The 12,266-nt window shown below is 47.5% G+C and overlaps 2 long non-coding RNA genes across 2 annotated transcripts; both read right to left on the bottom strand.

Moving 5' to 3' along the window:
- Positions 1-2,622: 2,622 nt before the first annotated feature.
- Positions 2,623-3,365, bottom strand: LOC139434384 (uncharacterized). Its single transcript, XR_011643733.1, has 2 exons — positions 3,283-3,365; positions 2,623-2,714 (listed from the first exon to the last, which is right to left on the bottom strand). It is a non-coding gene; the product is annotated as an uncharacterized lncRNA (long non-coding RNA).
- A 6,639-nt stretch (positions 3,366-10,004) lies between these two features.
- On the bottom strand, positions 10,005-11,564 carry LOC139434382 (uncharacterized). Its single transcript, XR_011643731.1, has 3 exons — positions 11,467-11,564; positions 10,665-10,744; positions 10,005-10,096 (listed from the first exon to the last, which is right to left on the bottom strand). It is a non-coding gene; the product is annotated as an uncharacterized lncRNA (long non-coding RNA).
- Positions 11,565-12,266: the final 702 nt, after the last annotated feature.

Raw genomic sequence — 12,266 nt, 5'->3', positions numbered from 1 at the left:
CTACACAACACATCAGACCCATTGAACACAGCCTAGTCGTGCCAGCCTATACAGCACATGAGGGGCAGAGCTTTACTCTGTGTGTTGCAACTTGCTTATATATGTATTGCACTTGACGCACACGCATGGCGTAATTTCCACTGGGGACAGGGGGGGGACATGTCCCCCGCACTTTTCGAAATCCCATTTGTGTCCCCCCACTTTACAAATATAGGTATTATATGAGAGAGAGAGAGAGAGAGAGAGAGAGAGAGAGAGAGAGAGAGAGAGAGAGAGAGAGAGAGAGAACCTTTATCTATTTAATATAGATAAAGTAAGAAATAATTCCAATGTGTACTATAGGACAGTAAAAAAAAAAAAAGTTTAAAAGGGGAGTGATTAGTAGAATATGCATAAATGAAAAGAAAGAAATGCTTACTAGGTAACATAAGATAAGAATAAACAAGTTTAAATGATTTGTTATTGGTTGTGATCATATTCTAAAGATGGTTGGATTATTGAAAAGTATACAGCTCCCTTTCATATGAGTGTTGAGAGCTGTATCCATCAATTCATTTTGTGCTCAAAATGCACCAGATTGATGCATTTCACTTCAACATTTAAAAAACAAATTCTTCCCGGGGTGCATGCCCCCGGACCCCCTAGAGGATGTGAGGTCCACCCCCAAATAAAGCAGGTTAAATAAATTAAATTGCATACATGTTCTTTTAGTAAACACTGAAAACGGGTCCCACAGACCCAAACAGCACACAAAGGTTAAAGGTCAGCATATAATAATGTTAAAATGTGCTAAATATCCGTTTTTTTTTTACACTGACCCGGCAGCTACGATCTGCGATCTGGGAATCTCTCCGCGATCGCGGGGAGATTTCCAGTCGATCGCGAGATGTGTCTAAAAATAGAACAACAATATTCTGTTTTATCGTTAATATCCTGTAACATAATCTTCCTGTGCCAGAATAATGCACTTGAACGCATCAAAGCTTTGTGATCGGCCGGCGTGACCCCATGTGTCGGGGCATGGCTGGTGGGCAGTGGGCACTAGTTAGCTGACATTGTCCGTGTCAACAGGAGTGACAGTCCACTCCGCACACACACAAGACCGCAATTATGGCAAAAACAAAAAAGCCCAAAATATATAATTTTCACTCCGAGTGGGAGGATGATTATTTTTGTATCTATTCCAATTCAAAGTCCATCTGTCTCATCTGCAATGCGAGCGTGGCTTTATCGAAGAAGGGTCATTTAGGAGCGGCATTTCAAAACAGTGCACAAACGCTACGAGACGGAATTCCCTCCTAATTCTGCCCTACACTCCAAAAAGGGGAGGGGCCTGAAAGGACAGCTAAATGCACGAGAGGGTCCGTGACGTCACCCATAGGAATCTGCAGAGTTGCCGTGAAGCCCTTAGTAGGCGGAGTCGGCCACTAACGGCTCGACAGTGACGTCAGAGTTCAACTCCCGCCTGTTCCAGCCTGCTCCAAATAAGGGCAAAGAGGCGGAGCCGAGGCGGAGCCGAGGCGGGACCTGCTGCCACCGAGCTGGAAGTTCCAGAGCTAGCTGAAGCTACCAAGCTAAGCTAACATGCTCCCCATCTGCACACTGCCGTCGCATTTTACGTTTCTAAGGTAAGCGGACATAAAACTATTCAGCAAAACTATAAATAATAATCTAAGTTATTGAGTTTTTAGCATAATACTTCAGAATCTTAAAACCCCTTAATGTTTGTATGCAATTGTGCTAAATTCAACACTGGAATCAAGCAAATATTAATATATTTGCATGACATTAGTTATTTGTATTTTGATATCACTTAATTATACGTTTAAGTCAAGCTAAGGTACATGTGATGGTAGCTAGTTAGTGCTCTTACCTGTGAGGCCTCCTCCAAACAGCATAATAACCAGACTGTATCATTAAAACTAAGTACCAGTTCTAGATCCTTGACTTTAGACAAACAATTCAAAAGACAACATGTATTTAAAGACCAATCTTTATTTGAATGTGCCTCTTAACCTGAGATATTAGTTATACTGTAATAGTATTGACAATCTAAAAAAACTGAGCAACTCAACAGTCAACTTTATGTTTCTTATTGTCTAAAGCATTTATTATTTTCATTTTCCCCCTCTCATATTCAGTGTGGACAGATTGAGACAGCATGGTGTCCAGAGAGCTGCAGAGACTTCAGGGAGAAACCTCCGTGTGATGGACGTCCAGTCTGTTGGTGTGGAGAGGACTGAGGGTCTTTCCTCAGCGAGGAGGACCAGGCCTGATAGAGGAGCCCATGCTGGGCACAGCTCATACCAACTGCACAGGCCTAGTCTGTCACGTTATTTGACTAAATGTGTTTACTTATAAATGTAATAGGTTTACACCTTCTGTCCATATGTGCTTTTTATTTAAAACATTTGATTAACTTTTGGTTCACATTTCAATAAATTGTATTTGTATTTGCACTCCTTTCGTCCATTATTCTTACTGAAAATGTTAGATTACACATTCACATCTGACTGAAGATTGGCCCCATTTATTTGTGATGTTGCAAACTCTGCGGTACAAGGCACAAGTGATGTGAAGCTCATAAAGTGAGGCAAATAGAAATAATCAGCTGATGGAGTGTCTCATAACATCAGCTTTTAATGTTCCTCTTGGATGTTCTTCTTGACCCTCAGAGAAGGAGAAAATGTCGTGTCTTTCAGGCATGTCCTTTCCTAACAAAAATGACAGGAAACATAAAACATATTATTGCAGAACAAGTGTGTTATTTATGAAAGCGTTGTGTTTGTGTGTTTAGGGGCTGTAGATATAATTATTTTGTAATTGTAATGGTTTTTTGTTTTTTTTAACAGTGAGCAATCAGATTATGAATGAACAGTATGAAGTTCATCAACATTGAAATATATGTTATTTTCAAAATAATATTTAACTGTTACAAAACGTAGTGCAACTGTAGAAGCTTGCTCTGTAGTCTCACTGAAAGAATAACTTTTACCACGTTTTTACAGACAATATTGAGAGATAAATAGTAGCAGTTCTCACTGTGTTAAATATCTTTGCCTTCAATACATTAAATTAGAAAGCTGACAAAGTCATATTGCTAAATATCTAAAATGTAACTTTTTGCATGGAATAAACCCTCAACTTAACTGATGTGTAGGTGATCTAGGATTTAGTATTGTTTAATGGAATGCATATCAGTGTATTCAAGTCAATACTTCATTCATTTAAACCAATATCTTTCTTGATTCTTTGTACAGTATGACAAAAGAGTCTTTGTACCTGAGCTGAAGTTCACTGCTGTGAGGAGTCCAGTTCTGTCTCTCACTCTCTGGTCCAGCCTGTCTGCATCACCTGGACACCTTAAACAAACAGATATATATATATATATATATATATATATATATATGTAAAGTACCATGTGTACAAACAATATGACTGATTCTCTTCTGTTGAACATGTTGGATAGTGTATTGTCCGAGTCAGGGTCCTTTTTATTTTACTGTAACTTTGGAAGTTGTGTTACCAATGCTTACTGTTTATTTGATACCCATTTGGTAATGCAATTAATAAAAACAATAAGGTTTGGGTTCGTTCTTCAGATGACTATGACGTTAACGTGTAAGCTCAATAATGAACTCCAGCTCAATCAACCATATTGTAATATCTAAGTAATCATCTTGAAATATGACATTAATAATTGTAACACACATCTTATTGTGAGGTTGATTTCACATACATGACATTAGCTTGTCTACATACTTGAGCATAGCCAATTTAAATTAACCTTAGATGCATACAGTTCTACCTACATAATAAAATATCTCTAAATTACAAGGATGTAACCTTATTTTATCAACCTCAAACAGAAGCCGTTTGTTCAACAGTATTATCCCACTTAACACTTGTCTATTTCGTTTTAACCTTTATATATACTGTAGCGACCCTGGTATAGGCTGTTGAGGGTGTCACTCAGGAATCCCCCGTCTCTCTGCCAATCATGGAGCTGCACGGGCTGCTGTCTGAGGTGCGGGCCTGTGGTTGGGTGAGCAGACGGGGGAGGGCAGGAAGATGGAGCATGCGGGTGGTCGAAGGACATGAGTGAAGAGTTCAGGAGTGTACAGGAGGCGAGAGAGCGCCTGAGAGAGTCGGCGGTGAAGATGGCTAGAGATGCGGGAATGTCGCCATCTTCAGCGCCATTTCGCGCCATTTCCAAGCGGGATGTAAACAACAATGGCGGCGCCCAGCAACCAGTAGCAGCCGCCGCGTCCGTGAAGACACCCAAATACTCGGGTAAGGCAGACTGGGAGGCTTTCCATGCCCAATTTGAACTGCTTGCACATGCCGGGGGGTGGTCAATAGAGACTAAAGCACTGCAGCTAGCTTTGTGCCTCACAGACGAGGCTCTTTCATGTCTGCTACTACTTAGCCCGGAGGACCGACTCACCTATGAAGCGTTAGCGGGGGCTTTGAAGAGGCGGTTTGGACAGTGTTTCCCACCAGAGCTGCTCCGGAACGAGTTGAGCAACCGCTGTAGAGAGTTTGGAGAGACGCTGCGTGCGCTGGCTAACGACGTAGAGAGCATGACGCGGCGGGCGTATGGGCACCCGGAGTGCAGAGTGAGCTGGCACGTGACCAATTCGTCAGGGCTCTTCGCCCTGCGGACTTGAGGGTCGAGGTACAGCTGCAGCATCCACAGTCCTTGCAGGCGGCCTTGGAGATGGCTGTGGAGAGAGAGAAGGTGTGGAGTGGAGCTGCTAGGAGCAACGGAGGGCCGGCAGCACCGGCTGTGAGGAGCTGCAGGGAGGAGGAGAAGCCTGCATGGGTTACCGAGATGACTGAATTGATAAGGGCTGTTTCTCTGCAGCCAACAAGCAGACCAAGTACCAGGGTCTGCTGGGGGTGTGGTCAGCCAGGACATTTGGCCACCGGACCCAGGGTTCACAGGAAGGAGTCGAGAGGCAAGCTTCCAGTTACTAGGCTTTAATAACGGACTTCTACACAGATGATTACGGCTGGGTATAGCTTGAGGCTCAACCTCACACACACTGACCTGACTTCTAACACAGCACCTATGTAACACATTGTACACGTCCCACTTCCCGCCCTCCCCCGTCTGCTCACCCAACCACAGGCCCGCACCTCAGACAGCAGCCCGTGCAGCTCCATGATTGGCAGAGAGACGGGGGATTCCTGAGTGACACCTTCAACAGCCTATACCAGGGTCGCTACACTACCCCCCCACTACAAAATTCCTCGCCCACGAGGAACACAAAAAAAAACTCAGCACAAACACTATAATTACTCCCTTACATTGACTAGGAAGGTCTGGGTGGACTACCATCCCTTCCAATGAGACCAGGGCGCATTCTTGCCCTCTACAGGAACCGAGGGGTCTCACTCTACTTTACTACCAAACAAAGTCTCTGAAACGACTCGGGGGTCGTACCTGCCTTCTCGGCAGGGGAACTGGGGTCAGGAGGACAGGGGTGGCCGGTTCTGGCCCAGGCGGCGAAACAATGAGGGGACACTCAGTCCCTGATGGGGGACTGCTACTCTGTTCGCCGGGGGACCTGAGTGGGGGTGTCGAGGGAACGGCTGTGGGCCCCGATGTTCCTTGGGGTTCAGCCTGTGGAGAAGCGACTCCTCTGTACGGAGCCAACCTGTCTCTGTGGAGCACCACTTTTCTCCCCTTTGGGGGCAGCTGCACCCTGTAGACCACTTCCCCCACCCTCTCCAGTACTCTGCAGGGACCAACCCACTGACTGTCCAGTTTTGGGCACCGCCCTTTCTTCCGTTGTGGGCTGTAGACCCAAACCAACTCCCCGGCCCTGAAATGCTGCCCTCTTGTCCTGGTGTCGTAGTTCCGCTTCTGTCTCACCCCAGCACTTTTCTGCTGATCGCGGGCAAAAGCGTGAGCGGAATCAAGGCGGTCCTGAAGTCTCCTGGCGTACTCAGGCCCTGGAGGCGTGTCCAGGGAATCCGGTGGCTGACCAAACGCCAAAACAGCAGGGGTTCGAAGCTCTCTCCCCAACATGAGGAGGGCAGGAGAACAGGCTGAGGACTCCTGAACTGCAGAACGACATGCCATGAGCACGAGGGGCAGATGCTCGTCCCAGTCGCGCTGATGCTGAGACGTGAGGATGGCCAGCTGCTGTCCCATGGTGCGGTGAAATCTCTCGACTAGCCCGTCGCTCTGAGGTCGCAAGGGGGAGGTGCGTGTTTTGTGCATGCCCAGCTGTGAGCACATGGAGGCGAACACCCGGGACTCAAAATTTCTCCCCTGATCACTGTGCAGGGTCTCCGGCACTCCAAAACGGCTGAACATGCCGGCCACCAAAGCATCTGCGACTGTCTCTGCTTCTTGGTCAGGGAGAGCATACGCCTCTGGCCACTTTGTGAAATAGTCTATGGCCGTGAGAACGTAGCGGTTCCCCCTGTTTGACAAAGGTAGAGGCCCCACCACATCAACCGCTACTCTCTCCATCGGAGCCCCCACGGAAAACTGTTGTAGCGGAGCATGGGAACGACCAGGTGGGCCCTTCCGCGCCATACACAAATCGCAGCGGCGACAAAAGTCTTCGACATCCCTCCGACACTGCCCCCAGTAGCAGCCCTGACGAAGGCGCCGGAGAGTCTTAGTGACACCAAAGTGCCCAGAGCCCGCCGTTCCATGCATGGCCTTGAGTACGACCTCTTGCAGACCCCTCGGGACCACCACTTGCCACCTCTTCTCCCCCGTTGCTGGCTCCTTCCATGCCCGCTGTAGTACGCCCTGACACAGACGTAGAGCCTCAAACTGAGACCACAGCCCCTTGGTTGCTTTGGAGAGCACTGCCACTTCCTCCCACGGTGGCCGATGCTGCGACTCAACCCACTGCAGTACAGGCTGTAGAACGGCGTCCAGCTCCTGCTGTTGCTTCCACTCGGCCACGTCCACTGTCTGGAGCTCCCGGCAGATAACCTCTTCCACTTTCCGCGCTGCCGCACAGACAATGTCCTCCTCCAGCAGCTCCTTTTCCCGAGTCTCTCTCTTCTCGCAGTAGTGGCATCCGCCGGCGGCACACGGGCGGCGGGAGAGAGCGTCTGCATTGGTGTGCCGCACCCGAGCCCGGTGCTCCACCCTGAAGTCGAAAGCTTGGAGCTCTTCTAGCCACCTAGCGACCTGCCCTTCTGGCTCTTTGAACGTCATGAGCCACTGTAATGCAGAGTGATCCGTCCTCACCATGAACGCCTGCCCACATAGGTAGTACTTAAAGTGCCTGATGGACAGCACCACTGCCAAAAGTTCCCTGCGGGTGACGCAGTATCGTCGCTCTGCTTTGTTGAACGCCCGGCTGAAGTATGCCACCACCCGCTCCCCTTCTGGTGTAGTCTGGGAGAGCACTCCGCCCACCCCAACGCCGCTAGCGTCTGTGTCCAGGGTGAACGGCAGCCCGGGGTTGGCTGGGGCGAGAACCGGGGCTTCACTCAAGGCACGCCGAAGGCTGTCAAATGCTGCTTGACATTGCTCAGACCACAGGAAAACTCTGTCCTTTTGCAGCAGCTGGAACAGGGGTGCGGCAGTGCAAGCAAAACCCCCGTACAAACTTTCTGTAGTACGAGGCCAGGCCCAGGAAACTCTTCAGCTGTTTCTGGTTGCGAGGATTTGGCCAGCCTGCGACCGCCTGCACTTTCTCTTGTAGGGTGCCGATGCCCTCACCCCCCACTTTGTGGCCCAGGAAAGTGACCTCTCTCTGCAGGAAATGACACTTGTCTGGATGTAGCTTCAAACCAGCGGCTCTGATCCTCTCCAGCACCACTCTTAGAGATCCCAGGGCCGCCTCAAACGAGATGCCATGCACCAGGATGTCGTCCAGGTAGACCAAACACTGCTGGCGGGGAATCCCAGACAGCACCCTGTCCATCAACCGCACAAAGGTGGCCGGGGCATTACACAGCCCAAAACTGAGGACCTTGAACTGCCATAGTCCCCGGCCGGTGCAGAAAGCCGTTTTTGGTCTGGCCTCTGGTGCCAGAGGAACTTGGTAATACCCGCTGCGGAGATCCAAGGAAGAGAACCACGACGACCCTGCGACCAGGTCCAGGGACTCATCGATGCGGGGAAGGGGGTATGAGTCCTTCTTGGTGACCCCGTTCACCGGTCTGTAGTCTGAGCACAGCCGCCAGCCACCTGTCTTCTTCGGGACCATGACTACAGGTGCTGCCCACGGGCTGTCGGAGGGCTCGATGATGTCTGCCTGCAGCATGCTCTGCACTGCCTCGTCGCAAGCCTGCTGACGAGCAAGGGGGAGTCGCCGCGGGCGACACTTGATGGGACGCGCGTCCCCGGTATCGATCTCGTGTTCTACCAGGTGCGTTCTGCCCACCTCCTCCTCCTTCATGGCGAAACTGCCCTGGAACTCTAGCAGAATCTGCCCCAATTGCTCCTGCTGCTCGGGATTCAGGCCGCTACAGTTCTTCCTCCACACCTCCAATACCGCAGACTGAGCCTCTTCCACCTCCGCCTGGGGTACCTGAGGGGGGGCTGTTATCTGGTGGCACAGTCCGGGGGTGACCGATGTGCAATTGTCCCGAGCGGCCGTCACCGGGGATACGGAAAAGGGGGGAGGGTTTTCTTCCGTTCCTAGGGTACTCACGGTGGGTGTAGAGGGTCTTCCTGCAGGCTCAGCAGGGTCGTGGATACGGGTCATAGTAATCACCGGCCCCCCCTGAAAACTCACTGTGCCTGCTTGAAGATCCAGGAGGCAGCCAGCCGCCTTCAAAAAGTCCAAACCCAGAATACACGGGTCCTGTACATCCGCTATCCACACGGGGTGCTGCACTTCAACTCCCCCCACCGCCACAGTCAGCATGCCTCTTCCTTTCATAGGCGCCAGCTCTCCTGTGACTGTGCGTAGACGCACCGCTGTCGGCTCAAACATAGTCCCACTGGGCAACACATCTGCTCTCACCAGGGTTACTGTAGAGCCTGTGTCCACCAGTGCAGTGCAGGGCACCCCTTCCACGTCGACCGGGACATAGCAGGACTCCCCACCACCAGCACGGCCCACCGCGACGACATGCTCCCCGCATGTGCTGTCATCTTCTTCAGGAAGCCGTAGAGTCTGGCTCCCCCGGCTGTGCTGTCTGGCTCCTTCCTCGGATGTCTGAGTTGGTGACATTACAGCTGTGGTTTGAGGAGGAGTCCTCGGGCTTGGTTCCGCATCTTCTCCTTTATGCGGGCCCCCCGTCGTTTCCCTGGGTCCGGTGTGTCTTGGGGCAGTCCCTGGCCAAATGTCCTGGCTGACCACACCCCCAGCAGACCCTGGTACTTGGTCTGCTTGTTGGCTGCAGAGAAACAGCCCTTATCAATTCAGTCATCTCGGTAACCCATGCAGGCTTCTCCTCCTCCCTGCAGCTCCTCACAGCCGGTGCTGCCGGCCCTCCGTTGCTCCTAGCAGCTCCACTCCACACCTTCACCTTCTCAGCCATCTCCAAGGCCGCCTGCAAGGACTGTGGATGCTGCAGCTGTACCTCGACCCTCAAGTCCGCAGGGCGAAGAGCCCTGACGAATTGGTCACGTGCCAGCTCACTCTGCACTCCGGGTGGCATGTGCCCATACGCCTGGTATAGGCTGTTGAGGGTGTCACTCAGGAATCCCCCGTCTCTCTGCCAATCATGGAGCTGCACGGGCTGCTGTCTGAGGTGTGGGCCTGTGGTTGGGTGAGCAGACGGGGGAGGGCGGGAAGTGGTACTTATAAATGTAATAGGTTTACACCTTCTGTCCATATGTGCTTTTTATTTAAAACATTTGATTAACTTTTGGTTCACATTTCAATAAATTGTATTTGTATTTGCACTCCTTTCGTCCATTATTCTTACTGAAAATGTTAGATTACACATTCACATCTGACTGAAGATTGGCCCCATTTATTTGTGATGTTGCAAACTCTGCGGTACAAGGCACAAGTGATGTGAAGCTCATAAAGTGAGGCAAATAGAAATAATCAGCTGATGGAGTGTCTCATAACATCAGCTTTTAATGTTCCTCTTGGATGTTCTTCTTGACCCTCAGAGAAGGAGAAAATGTCGTGTCTTTCAGGCATGTCCTTTCCTAACAAAAATGACAGGAAACATAAAACATATTATTGCAGAACAAGTGTGTTATTTATGAAAGCGTTGTGTTTGTGTGTTTAGGGGCTGTAGATATAATTATTTTGTAATTGTAATGGTTTTTTGTTTTTTTTAACAGTGAGCAATCAGATTATGAATGAACAGTATGAAGTTCATCAACATTGAAATATATGTTATTATCAAAATAATATTTAACTGTTACAAAACGTAGTGCAACTGTAGAAGCTTGCTCTGTAGTCTCACTGAAAGAATAACTTTTACCACGTTTTTACAGACAATATTGAGAGATAAATAGTAGCAGTTCTCACTGTGTTAAATATCTTTGCCTTCAATACATTAAATTAGAAAGCTGACAAAGTCATATTGCTAAATATCTAAAATGTAACTTTTTGCATGGAATAAACCCTCAACTTAACTGATGTGTAGGTGATCTAGGATTTAGTATTGTTTAATGGAATGTATATCAGTGTATTCAAGTCAATACTTCATTCATTTAAACCAATATCTTTCTTGATTCTTTGTACAGTATGACAAAAGAGTCTTTGTACCTGAGCTGAAGTTCACTGCTGTGAGGAGTCCAGTTCTGTCTCTCACTCTCTGGTCCAGCCTGTCTGCATCACCTGGACACCTTAAACAAACAGATATATATATATATATATATATATATATATATATGTAAAGTACCATGTGTACAAACAATATGACTGATTCTCTTCTGTTGAACATGTTGGATAGTGTATTGTCCGAATCAGGGTCCTTTTTATTTTACTGTAACTTTGGAAGTTGTGTTACCAATGCTTACTGTTTATTTGATACCCATTTGGTAATGCAATTAATAAAAACAATAAGGTTTGGGTTCGTTCTTCAGATGACTGTGACGTTAACGTGTAAGCTCAATAATGAACTCCAGCTCAACCAACCATATTGTAATATCTAAGTAATCATCTTGAAATATGACATTAATAATTGTAACACACATCTTATTGTGAGGTTGATTTCACATACATGATATTAGCTTGTCTACATACTTGAGCATAGCCAATTTAAATTAACCTTAGATGCATACAGTTCTACCGACATAATAAAATATCTCTAAATTACAAGGATGTAACCTTATTTTATAACCTCAAACAGAAGCCATTTGTTCAACAGTATTATCCCACTTAACACTTGTCTATTTCGTTTTAACCTTTATATATACAGTCTATGATTTTAACTTGGAGGCTACAATTAGCATCATTAGCACAGATGTAGCTACCACTAGCTTACATGCTAACCCAAGCCTTACCATTCATTACGTAGCTGATTAAAATCATTAACACATAAATAAAGGACTCGAATTTTACTTACCGCATTCATGCACCGTCTGTTTTAACCGCAGAGCGAGTCACAATAGTCCGATATATAAGCATGAAGAACAAACAACCACGGCCGGCTACAAGTTGTGTTTCCTGGATGAGCTGAGCAGGCATAGTCCCTGTAGCTTCACAGAGCAGCTAGCAGAGAGACAAGAAGCTAACAGCGGCAGGCACTTGACAGAGCCGTCACTCAATGTGACCACGCCCTAATTGATGCACAAACTTTAAGACCTAATATAAATAAAAGGGTCGCGTTAGAAAACAATTCACTCACAGATCCATAATCATGAAGGTGGAATCTAACTATATCGATAATAAAATGTATGGAGCCAGGGGTAGAAACATGTTTTTTTCTGCTGTAAAATTGGGCATTTTAACATGGGGGTCTATGGAAATTGCTCCTTTCTGCAGTCATCGCCTATCGGCCAATATATGAACTGCAGTGTGTGGCACTTCCGTATTGGCTTCCCGGCTCTTCCCCAGAGTTTGCCGCTTGGTACAGTGCCACTTTCCAAACAGGAAATGCACACAAATACAAAATAAAATCAGATCGTGACGGATCGTGACCTATGATTGTGACACTTATTATATATATCTATATATATATATATAGATATATACGGACATCTTGTATTGTAGTTACTATCAGTACAGCCGCAGCGCCACTTTCCGAACAGGAAATGCACGCAAATACAAAATAAAATTGTACTGACACTTATTGTATACATAAAGTATATATAGAAAAATAGGGACATCTTGTATTGTTTACTGTCAGTACAGCACCACTTTCCG

Source organism: Pseudochaenichthys georgianus, chromosome 1 (genome assembly GCF_902827115.2).
Source record: "Pseudochaenichthys georgianus chromosome 1, fPseGeo1.2, whole genome shotgun sequence".
Classification (NCBI taxonomy): Eukaryota; Metazoa; Chordata; class Actinopteri; order Perciformes; family Channichthyidae; genus Pseudochaenichthys; species Pseudochaenichthys georgianus.
The sequence above is the reverse complement of the archived record's forward strand: the minus strand, read 5'-3'. Positions and strand labels throughout refer to the sequence as shown.